Source organism: Tachypleus tridentatus, chromosome 2 (assembly GCF_004210375.1).
Source record: "Tachypleus tridentatus isolate NWPU-2018 chromosome 2, ASM421037v1, whole genome shotgun sequence".
Classification (NCBI taxonomy): Eukaryota; Metazoa; Arthropoda; class Merostomata; order Xiphosura; family Limulidae; genus Tachypleus; species Tachypleus tridentatus.
Window position 1 is genome coordinate 109,955,605 of NC_134826.1, and position 12,452 is coordinate 109,968,056.

At 35.8% G+C, this 12,452-nt stretch overlaps 1 protein-coding gene across 2 annotated transcripts in view; it reads left to right on the top strand.

Moving 5' to 3' along the window:
• The window catches only part of LOC143244826 (1-phosphatidylinositol 4,5-bisphosphate phosphodiesterase delta-4-like), an 83,431-nt gene that overhangs the window by 13,464 nt on the left and 57,515 nt on the right, over window positions 1-12,452 (top strand). The window lies entirely within an intron of this gene.

The following is a 12,452-nucleotide window of genomic DNA, read 5'->3' on the forward strand; positions in this document are numbered from 1 at the left end:
CCAAACAAATTAATCTTTGTGTGAGAAATGTTAATTTTCTCTCTGTCACAAAGAATTATTTCCTCACATGTAACAGCCATGAAATTACCTACACATGCCACAGACTTTGAAGAAAATTTCACTCCTCCATATGTGTGTGTGAGTATTGCACCAGGATACAATGTAATTACTGTACTGTAGTACACCACTGAAAGGACACTGATACAAACTCCATGTGCAGTAATCTCTGTGTATGCTTGTAAAGTACAATGTGATTATTTGTTTTTCAGCAGTGCTAAAGTTCAGACATAATTTTCCTTGTGTCTTGATTTACTGTTTTTCTTTATTTACTTTTAAGTTGCCTTTGTTCTTGTTGCAACTCCCTTCCAACCATCTGAATGTACTTTTATTTTTTCTATAGCTGCCAAATTTCTATTTTTGTACTGTATAAAATAATAATAAAAAATTGCTTGTGGAATTTGCTTTGAGTTTTCAAATGTACATGGCTTGATTGTTGTGTTGGAACAGTTATTTAACATTTTGGAGATGACTGCAGTTTATCAGGTTTGCCAGCTTATTTGATTGCTGTTATCAGGTCATTTTTTTGATGATCCATGTGAATAACTGTACAGTCATTTCATACATCAGTTGCTAGGAAGACACCTGCTCTTAGGATCTGTGTTTTCTCATTATGAAAATCTGTAACTCAACCAGCAGTTCTTCTATGCAATTAGCATTGTCATGTTCTGGGGGTTTGAATCTGATAGTGGATTACTTTTTTTGACTGGACAGAATCCCTGCTGTGGAACTGTCTTTGCATCTTGTGGTCTTCGTGCCGATTTGTTCTCATTTTGGGATGTCATTGATTGATGCTTCTGTAACTCCACTCAGTTCTAAGCTTTCATTCTTTAGGTCAGCAATCTTGTACTCACCTGCTTTGGGTGTTAGTGTTCTGAGGTAGAATTGGCCCAATATTTATTTATTTTTTTGCTTGTGTACCTTTTTGTCTTTTTCTCCAGTTACTTTCTGTCATGTGCCAAATTCTTATAATTTTTCCTCTCTGGCTATACCAGTCCTGATTTTCATTTCATTATTTGTCAAACAGGGAACCTGTTTCTTTTCCTTACCAACCTCTGTCATTCATCTTTCTGGATGAGGTGTCGAGAGCCTTCAGCTTCATGCACAAGATTAATCTGTTCTATTGTGAAATGAATGGGAATTTTCCTATAGGGTAGCCATTTTTCTTTCTTACTGTTATAGGCCTTCTACCCAAAAGAATATACCAATGTCAGAAATATTAGATCAGCATTGTATACCAGTCTAGGTCCAACATCAAACTGCACAGCAAACCAATGTCTACTTGATTCCTTTAGTTTTATTTAATATATGTTCTTTACACTGATTATAAGATATAATCTTATTTTCAATTTATACCATTCAAATATCTTGGATATAGTTTAATTAACATTTTAAATGCATTTTGTTATAAATTTACATGTGTGATTAATGATTTTTCATTAGAACTTGTTTATTGTTACATATGTGAAAAATATTGTTGATGTTTACTGGTTGGATTATATTTTTGTTCTTTTCCCATTTTGAATTTTCTAATATATTTCATTAATTTTTTTATTAGATAAAAGAAATACAGTGTTTTGTCTGGACAGGAACATGGTGTTTTAACTCAAAATTTACATCGACAACAATACTCAAGATTACATATGTCAATATAAGATTCAAATGTAAAACTACCTTATACTTAAATTTCTCAACAGAGGAAAACAGAATAATATTTATTGTTTCAGTGTGTAATACAGTTTACGTTCAAAATAATCCAATAAGCATTTTATGTTTTGCATTTTTTGTTTATGAATGTACATAAGTTTGTAAAGTAAAACTTCAAGGAATATCAAACACTGGAACTATATCAAAATAATACAACAATTGATTAACCAAATTGCATATGAACAAGATTGTCACAAATTATTCTTTAAAGTAATCTTGTTTATTTCTTCTCTTTTTTTTTCATTAATGGTGAAATCTCATCGCTCTCTTCACAATGTGGTCACTTGTCAGTAGGCCCAACATGGCCAAGTGATAAAGGTACTTGTCTCATAATCCGAGGGTTGTGGGTTTGAATTCCCATCACACTAAACATGCTCTCCCTTTCAATCATGGGATTGTTATAATTTTACGGTCAGTCCCACAATTTGTTGGTACAAAAGTAGTCCAAGAGTTGGTGGTGGGTGGTGATGACTAGCTGCCTTCCCTCTAGTCTTACTCTGCTAAATTAAGAATGGCTAGTGCATATAACCTTTGTGTAGTTTTATGCAAACTACAAACAAAAAAAAAACACTTTTCAATACTAATTACCCCTCTTATTTCTTGATCTCACACCTCGGTGTGAATTCCTGTATGTGGTGAGGGGACCTCCCAGGAAAGGTTCCGTTCTTTCAGTTTACCTCTTCTGGGATCTAAACATCCACCCACTTATTTGCCATGCATGGCAACCTGTGAAGGGGAAGAGAGGATCCTGGTAGTTGAGGGGTCCAACCCTAACACACCACTTTGGCCTTGAATTCCTGTAGGCGGGTTGCCTTGGATCATTTGGCTAGTCCACTCGGGCTAGGGTCAACCAAGTACCAGTGTTGCATATTCTCAACAGGTGTTTTCAACATTATATCTGATGCTGGTGTTTTGGTATAGTGATCACGAAACCGTGGTGTTGCTGCAGTGTTTTTGTTTGATGTTGTAGTGCGTCCCTTATAGGGTTCCATGGTGGATTGGATCAGTGGGCATCGAAATTTCCCTTTCTTTATTATGGATATTTCAAGTATAAATCTTAATAAAATAGTGAAAAACAGTCTATAGGTAAACGACCATGGCTTGAAGATTCTGAGCAGCAATCCTCACTATCTGTACCACCTGTTGTACCTCAACTTTCAAACAAACCTTTAGGGCAGATGTTTCCCTTTTTCATTCAGAAGTGACTAGAGGGACTTGCTGGCTCTCCAAAGTCAGTAAAGAAACTTCGATCTGGTGATATATTGGTGGAAACGTCCACATCTCAACACAGTAAACTCCTCCTACATTCAAAGGCAATTGAGGATATCCCTGTTGAGGTAACACCTCATGCTACTTTGAATTCATCACAAGGAGTTATTGTTGAGAGGGAGTTGAAGTACGTCCCAGAGTCGGATATTCTCTCTAGTTTCTCCACCCGATAAGTTTCTGCAGTGAGGCATATATCTATTCACAAAGATGGAATTGTAGTGCCAACCAATGTCCTCATTCTCACATTTACATCACCATGTCTGCTTGCTACCATCAAGGTAGGTTATCTTAATTCCAGAGTACGGCCATACATTCCAAACCCTCTCCGATTCTTCCAGTGTCAGCGGTTTGGTCATTCGAAGACGTCATGTCATGGTTCCTTGATGTGTGCTCATTGCAGTGGGAAGAACCATGATGCCTATGAATGTGAAATGGACCCTCATTACATCAGTTGCAATGGCTCTCACTCATCCTACTTTCATTCTTGCAATAAATGGTTGGAAGAAAAAGAGGTGCAGAATTTGAAAACTATTCATAACATTGCTTATTCTGAGGCTCGAAAATTGCAGTCCACCACCTTATCTTAAATGTATACTGCTGCACTTTGTTCCACAACCACAGTGGGAGTGTAGACAGATCTCTCTGTGTCTCCAAAAGAATCATTCTCCAAACAAATGAAAAGTCTTTTGATCTCCATGGTTAAAAACGTTGATGAATCAACTTCAACACATATCTCTGTCCCTTACATGCATTCTAACATCCACATCCTTTAGTTCCAGGTACAGACATTTCCTTGGATACATCTTCTTTCACCCAAAGATACAAAACAATCATTTGATCATGTCCTCAATCACTGGAATCCCCTTCCAACAGCAAAGACCTGCCCAATTGACCCTGGACAGGATCTATGGAAATCAATAGACCTCCCTCGAATAAGGACAGTAAGGAAAAAAGACATGGTTATAAACAGAAGGGTTCTTCACCCAATTCATCTACACATAAATAATAATAGCCACTTTGATACAATGGAACTGTTGAGGTTTACATTTTAATATGGATGTCATCAAAACACTGATTATTGCTTCCTACCATCCTGTATGTCTTTCCTTACAAGAAACATTTCTGAAACCTGTCGATACAGTCACCTTTCGGCAGTTTTCTTTGTACAGAAATGACAGGCTGTATGATGGATGAATACATGGAGGGGTGGCACTGTTGGTTGATCAGCATGTGCCCACCCTGCCTTTGTCACTTTACACACTTTTGGAGGCCATAGCCATCCGTGTTTCCTTGGGTCATGCTATCACTGTTTGTTCTCTCTACCTGTTGCCTGGAGAGACATATGATCAATCAGACCTTGATGCTCTCATTGAACAGTTGCTGTCTCCCTTTTTATTCCTGAGGGACTTTAATGGATGTCATCCCCTCTGGGGAAGTGGTGATATTGATAGGAGGGGTCACTCTGTAGAGCGTATGCTCTTTGATTGCAACTTTTTTCAATACTGGCTCTTTTACTTCTTTCTATGTACCTAGTCAGTCCTTTACTGTTATTGATCTCTCAGTTTGCTCCCCTTCATTATTCTCCCATTTTTTCTTGGAGGGTTGACAATAATCCACATGCTCGGTGGGTAAGACATCAAAGCCAGGAGGAATCTTGGTTTAAGTTCACAACCAACATATCTTCTACCACCAATTCAAAAGTCATATGGGACAATATTCCCCCTCTCGATCTTGCTCTCTGATGGCCAGGAAGTAGCTGATACCTGGAGTTTCACCAATACTCTAGGTGAAAGCTTTTGCCAGGTGTCTAGCACTTCTGCTTCTTCTTTCACCTTCTTAGCCATAAAGACTTGGGCAGAGCAATCACCTCTTTCCTTTCAAGCTGATTGTCTCTATGACTATAATCGTCCCTTTACGCTGGTGGAACTCAAACTGGCCCTTCATTAGTCTGGCAGTACGTCGGTTGGACCTGATGATATACACTATGACATGTTGCACCATCTATCTCCTGCTTCTCTTGCTATTTTTCTGATTGTTTTTTAACCAGATGTAGAGAAGGATGTTTTTCCTGATGCTTGGCACCAGGCTATTGTCCAACATTTCTCTTAGCCTGGGAAGGATCCCAAAATTCGTTCAAACTACTGTCCAATTGCTTTGATGAGCTGTCTCTGTAATACCTTAGAGGGGATGGTTGATGCTTGTCTTGTTTGGTTCCTTAAATCAAACAACCTCCTCTCGCCCACCCAGTGTGGGTTCCAATGGCAGCACTTCACCGTGGACCACCTGATTCAACTTGAAACGTCAGAGAAGCCTTTCTCAAATGAGAACATCTTGTATCAATATTCTTTGACATTGAGAAGGCTTATGATACAACATGGAGGTATGGCATTTTGCGAGACCTCCATATTTATGGGTTACATGGCCAATTGCCCATTTTTATTAAAAATTTTTTGATGGACAGGAGATTGCAATTTTATGTGGGTTCGACACTTTCCTGTTCTTTTTTACAGGAACTTGGAGTCCCTCAGGGCTGTGTTCTGAGTGTCACACTTTTCAGTATAAAAATTAATGCTGTCACTGAACAACTCCCTCTCACTGTTGCAAATGGGCTCTATGTTGATGACTTTCACATCTTATGTCAGTTGTTGAACATGAGGTATATTGAGCAGCAGCTCCAGACTGCCCCCAATCGTTTACTGAAGTGGACCACAGGAAAGGCTTTAATTTCTCTCTCTCTAAAACTGTTTGCATGCACTTTTGCTGCCAACGGGGTATTCACCCTGATCCTGAACTCCGTATCGGTGAAGTTGTGCTGTCTGTGGTCCCTGAGACAAAGTTCTTGGGGCTTATCTTTGACCTTAAGCAGATATTTACACCACACATTAAGCAGCAGTAAAATCCTCCGTGTCATCTCTTCCACCACTTGGGGAGCAGATCGACGTTCTGTGCTAAAGATATATAGTGCTCTTATTCAATCGAAACTCAACTATGGATCACTAATCTATGGGTCTGTCAGACCATTGGCCTAAAAAGATGCTAGACTGTATTCATCATCAAGGACTTCGGCTCTGCACTGGGGCTTTCTGCACTTCTCCAGTTCAGAGCTTATATGTAGTCTCGTGAACCTTCTTTGTACCTCCACTGTTTGCAACTGTCTTTACTATATGCTTTGAAACTTTGTTCCTTACTAAAGCATCCAACCTGGGTTTGTGGTTTTCTTCCTTGGTGGGCCATACTTTTTCAGAACTTTTGGCCTTCGTATCCAGGTGCAGTTGGATGAATTGGGTCTGTCCTTTGATAACATTGCTGTGTCCACTGGTCAGCCCATCCCACCATGGCTTCTTACAGTCCTCAACTGTGACCTATCTTTAAGTCATCTAAGAAAAGTAGACACTCCTGATTGGAAATGCTGTCTGCTATTTGCTAAGCATCTTTCAAACCATCTTTACGTTCTTATTTATACAATGGTTCAAAATAAGGTGACTGTGTGGGCTCTGCCATGGTTTGTTGTAGTTTGATGGTTGTGCACAGAATTCCCTCTATAGCTTCTGTGTTTACTGCTGAACTTTACACCATTTTTTTTGCCCTGAATCACATAGAAGCTAGGCAGTACTCAAACTGCACTATTTATACTGACTCGCTTAGTTTTCTACTGGCCCTGGAATTGCTTCACGTTGATTCACACTCTGTTCTTGCCGATATTCAAACCGACTGGCCCATTTCTCTTTAACATCTACTTCTGTTCAGTTTTTCTGGATACTGGGCCACATTGGTATTTGTGGGAACGAGCTTGCCGACACTGCAGCTAAGTATATATCTCAGTCAACTTTGAGTGAGCAACGTGAAAGCAAGTTTTTCCAAATAAAACCCTATATTGGACTTTGGCCACCTTGCTTCTATAAGGATCGGAAAGAGGAAGTTGTTCTAACTAGACTACACATTGGTCACAGTTTTATAACTCATTGTTTTCTTTTATCTGGAATTGATGCACCAGTGTGTAGTTTGTGTGACACTCTGATGATAATAAGCCACATTTTACTTTCTTGTTGTTACGATTCTCAACGATGGCACCATTTTAGACATGTTCTGTCCAAAGGTTTGGCCATAATGTTAAACAGTGTTATTGGTGATGGTGACACTGTGTTTACCTTGGTAATGCTTTCAGTTTTTTAAAAGCCATTAATTTTTTAATGCCATTTAAGTTTTTTTAATTTATACATAACACCTTTTTAATGTGGCTCTCTTTTAAAAATCACAGTTCATTTAGTTTGATTTGAAATTAGAAACTGGCCAAAACATTAAGTAACTTGAAACCAGGACTGGAAAGGCCAACTTCAGGTGACTGACAGTGGTTTGTGTACTTACCTGTTACACTTTCTGGCAAGTTATGATAATTAAAGTTACACTACAGAAAGTCCATTACAACTTAAATTACTGTAGTTTTTCTATTAACCTTGTGAATAAGATGTAAACATTGATTTTATGTCCATTATGTGATTTTCTTTTTAAACTTTGTTTTGTTTTACCTTAATTTCCTTTTATGCATTTTATTAAGTTTACTTTTACGTTTTTACCAGATGTTTGGCACAGATAGCCTAGCTGCTTTGTGCCATAAAACACTAAATTAACTGACCAACCAATCTTGATCTCAACCATTAGAGAAGATGTTGGTGGATGTTATGTGGACCACTACCTACACATTCATTTACTGTTACTTAACATCAACTGGGTAATTTTATGTGCTTTTGGTTTTTAACTTCATCTGATCTCTATTTGTTAGTTTTCTCAAGGACTTTAAAATGGTGAGTTTTGCCTATGATCCTAATTTCCAATTGTTTGATTTCCTTGACCATCACACACTTTGTAATACCACCATATGTGTATCATTTTCTTTATACACACAAGTTGGAAGCACAATATGCATGCACACAGATACGCATGAAAAAAAAAAAAAAAAAGTAGAACTTTGCATTTGTTGTTTGGTGTCAACGGATTCTGTCAAGTGCCTGGAATTGCCTCACAGGAATACTTGTCTGAAATCCACATCGAACAAAGTAGTATTGAAAGCGTTAAGTGTTTTCTTCAAAACTACATTTACTATATACCTGTATAATAAACATGACTGTTCCAACACTTTTTTAAAAAAAAGGTAATCCCCTCCTCACACCTAGCCTGTGCCTGCTGTCTTTAGTTATAGTAGCTCATTTCATTCTTTTCATGGGGTCTATTCTAGATGGTTGTGTCTGATGACAGTGGTTCATGCATACACCCTGATATTCTCTCTGTATGTATCCTTACCCCATCCCAGTAAAACATGGAAGAACTGTTAGTTCTTCAGTGCTAATCCACTGGGATGTCAGTATGGAAAGTTTTCTTTGTAAGGGGTGCCTTCACCTGATAAAAGACTGATTGAGTTTTCCTATTATATTAGGTGTAGGGCAAGGATGTTACTTGGAAGTGTAAAATATCTGATAAATATATCCAGTGATATGGAACTTTTATTTGTCTTAAGACACTGTTGAGTGCTTCTTATCCCTCTATTTGTCTTTGTAGTATCTATATCATGTAAGTATTTGACCCAGACAGGATGGTCTACAGTCCTTTGCACATCATTCATTCTCACACTCCACTCATCTTGGCAAAAAAGTAATAACTTGCAGTGGAATTTCCTGGCTTGCTTTAATCTACTATCTCTATAATAAAATATATATATATTTTGAGTAAAAAATATAGTTTTTACCAGGTGTTGCTCTACTTGATGATATCGAGTATAATGAAAGTCACTTTCCATAGGATTTTCCTTTCTGTCATTGTTTCAGAAAATAACTCAATTTTATGTTTGCTTTGCACTAGTCATTTATCATCTTCAAGGTGGGATTCTAGCTCATCTGCAGAGGGATAAGTAATGTTTCTCCAGTTAATATTTTCTTTATCTGAAAATGTATTTGATTTAGATACTTCTCTACATGACCTTTCACACTTCCTCTCTGCTTCTGGTTTATTTAATTTCTCTTGTGAAACATGAGCTTATAATCATGTGCTGATGCTTATAAGGAATACTACATTGTATATTGTGTTACCTTCCTCTTGGAGGAGGGAAACAGCATAATTATGGTTGTGTCATTGGCTAATGATATAATTGTAGACACATGTAGTGGTGGGAGTTTGTTCAAGGATTTTTGTATGTGCAGGAAATTCTACAAGAGTTGGATGTGAGGTAATTTATCTTTATTGGCGAGTGGTAAGTATCAATATGAAATTAATTTTCAGAATAGGAAAATGTTAACTATAATCTTGAAAAAAAAATTTAAAATGTTACTTGAAGAAACTATAGCAACTATCTAATGTTTTAAGATAATTGTTGTTGGCTTGTAACACAAGTCTGGTATTTGATAGTGGATATATATTCCACAAGTTGAGTGAAGTCTGTTATACAAATTAGTTTTTAAATGAAATTTCTAACTGTTACCAAGACCTATAACTTTTTAAATGTGATAAAACCTGCTCTTTTATTATAAAAAGAAATGTGCCCATGAAGAAATGCCACAGGCAACTAATAAAAGAAATTTCAAAATGGTGAAATTATTGCATTGTAATTTGGATGGTACTTAGTTTCTTTTTCATTTGTGATTTGTGAATTACTTTTATTGACTATGAGACCATTCAACATGACACTTGATCCATAAAGGTAAATCAGTATAAAAATAACATAGAAATAACATACTAATGACAGTAACCACTTTTCTAAAGTCTCTCAGGTGAAAGGATCATTTTTACTTGTATGAACTCATAAACATATCATTAAATAATAAAAGTAGTCTATACAAGTTTTCAGCATCACATTTGGCATTGCACAAACTGACTATTGTTTTTCTGTTCAGACACTACTTTCACAATGAATTTTTACAAAGATTATTAATAATAACTAAACTTGGTCTTCTGTAAGCATGTCACATCTGTGTTATTTGATATCATCCATTAGATTAAAACCTTTCAGTTCTTGATTTATTCATATTAAAGTTGATTATATTTAAGTATATACATTGTAAAGTAAGTTTTGGCTTTTTTTATTTTTACACTAGGAATTAAGAAAATTTTGCCCTCTTTTCTGTGTAAAAAAATCAGTATACAAAATTTGTACATAATATACTGAACCAATATTAGAAAAAGTTGCAGTGTGAGCATGTAACTGATATTATTAAATTTATTGAGAACAGAACACTTGAATAATTAATTTACCATCTTTATCATATTATCACTTAATGAGGATTAACACTGTAATTTCAAGATTATACCCAGCAAACCTTTATCTGATCAGCTAGAAATAATATAAGGAACTATCAAACAGAAGAGTAAAGAGTAATGAATTCTCACTGATGGACTGAGGGAGATAAGACAATGTATTGAAGTTGGTGTAAAAATAAAATATTTCATTTGTGAGCAGAAACAGAGGAATGGCTAATTAAGTAGTATGAGTAGATAATTATTTTTGAAATAAGCATAAAGAAATGGAACAGTTGAGTAATTCTTAATCAGCAGATTAAAAAGCAATATGTAACCAAAGACACGACTTCCACAGTGTGTTCTAGATCCTTTAAAGCTGAAAACAGTGTTTTTCTCAGTGATCAACATGATTTGAAATCGCTAAACTTTCTCTTACAGTTAACTTTTTCTGAGCTAAATAATTCTGAAATTGGATCATTGGAATATGGAACTATCTCTGCTCATTAAGTCTAGCATGGCCAGATTGTTAGGGCACTCAACTCGGAATCTGCTAGATGTAGCTTAAAATTCCTCTCCCACTAAAATATGAATGCCATTTCAGTTGTGGAGACATTATAATGTGTTGTTCAGTCATACTGTTTATTGGTAAAAGAGTAGCCCAAGAGTTGGCAGTGGGTGTTTTTTGCTTTTAATATAGGGATGGCTAACATAGATAGGTGTGGTGTAGCTTTGCACAAAATTCAGCACAAACCAAATTGATCTCTGCTCATTTAGAGAGTTGTGAAATAGTCCTCTCCACACAAATTAAAGCAGGTTACCACATAACTAATGAATTTGTAAAAGAATTATCTTTTATATACAAAGTAATGCATGAAGCAATCAAATTATCCCTTGAAACAGTCATAAGGTAATCATTTGTTCTTCAAACACAGCAGGATATCATACAACTATCTCATAAAATTGTGTATAAATTTCTTGACTACCTCCACGTCAGAGAATAACACCCCAGGCTAAATTTTGTGTATAATCTCACCCAAACATTAAATGACATGATTTTGGCCAGATGTAGTTTTATACAGATGAAATATGTAGTACTTGTGCATTACAAAAGTATTAAACCAAAATTTACAGTTAACAAAAATCAAAGAACTGTTCCAGGTGTGTTTTCATAGCTATTCCTACATAGTTTACATTTTTGTGTTTTGGTACGAAGTTGTAAAAGCTACTGCTTATGGTTGGTAACTTAAATTTGTTAACATTTTTAAAGTATATGTATATCCCTAAATTCTTTGCTTTCTGATAGATTATTTCAAACTGAATTACTTGTATTTAATCCTGTTATTCATGTAATTAAGTCAGTAATAAATATAACTAGAGATCAATTTTTTAGAAAATATAGAAATATATATGGCTTGCCTTTCTCATAAAGTTTGATTGAGAGTGATTTCGTGAAAAGTAACTAATTGTAGATTTTCATATTTATAAGATGACTTCACCATAGAAAATTACAGTATTGTTCTAAGTGGGTAGGATTCCTGTTAAATAAGAAAAATCATAAATAAATTAAAGGATTGGAGTGCTGATAATTTTTCTACCGTTGGAAAGATTGAAAATGGTATGGATGTAAAGCTACACAGTGTCAAAGGGTGAGCAGTACTTGGTGATTTGTCAATATGTCATATGACTTGCAATGGTGAATTAGTAACCCTTGACAGTAATTTTCTTTTTTGGGGGGATTGTTTGTCAATCATCTCTTTCTTACTATCAGTTATTTACTGCCTTTCATCCTTTTTTATATTTTCTGTGTTTATAAATTCTCAAAAACATGCAGTATGCATGTGATTTTGTAATTTTATTATTTTGTTTATAATTTTAGTAAGTAGTCATGTTGGTGGCACCACGAATTTCTTTTTACTTTAACTTTACTGTAGAGCTATAGAAAACTTCACATAGCCTAGTGAATTTGGTTAGAAATCTGTGTATTTCAGGTTTGAATCTTCATTACTGAACATGCTTGCTCTTTAACCTCTGTGTATTTTAATGTTATGTTCAATCCCACTGTTTGTTGCCAAAAGAGTAGTCCAAGAGTTGTAGGTGGGTGATGTTGACAAGCTGTTTTTAATATAATCTATCACTGTTAAATTAAGAATGGATAGTGCAGATAGCCAACAAGTAGCTTTTCACAAAATTCAAAA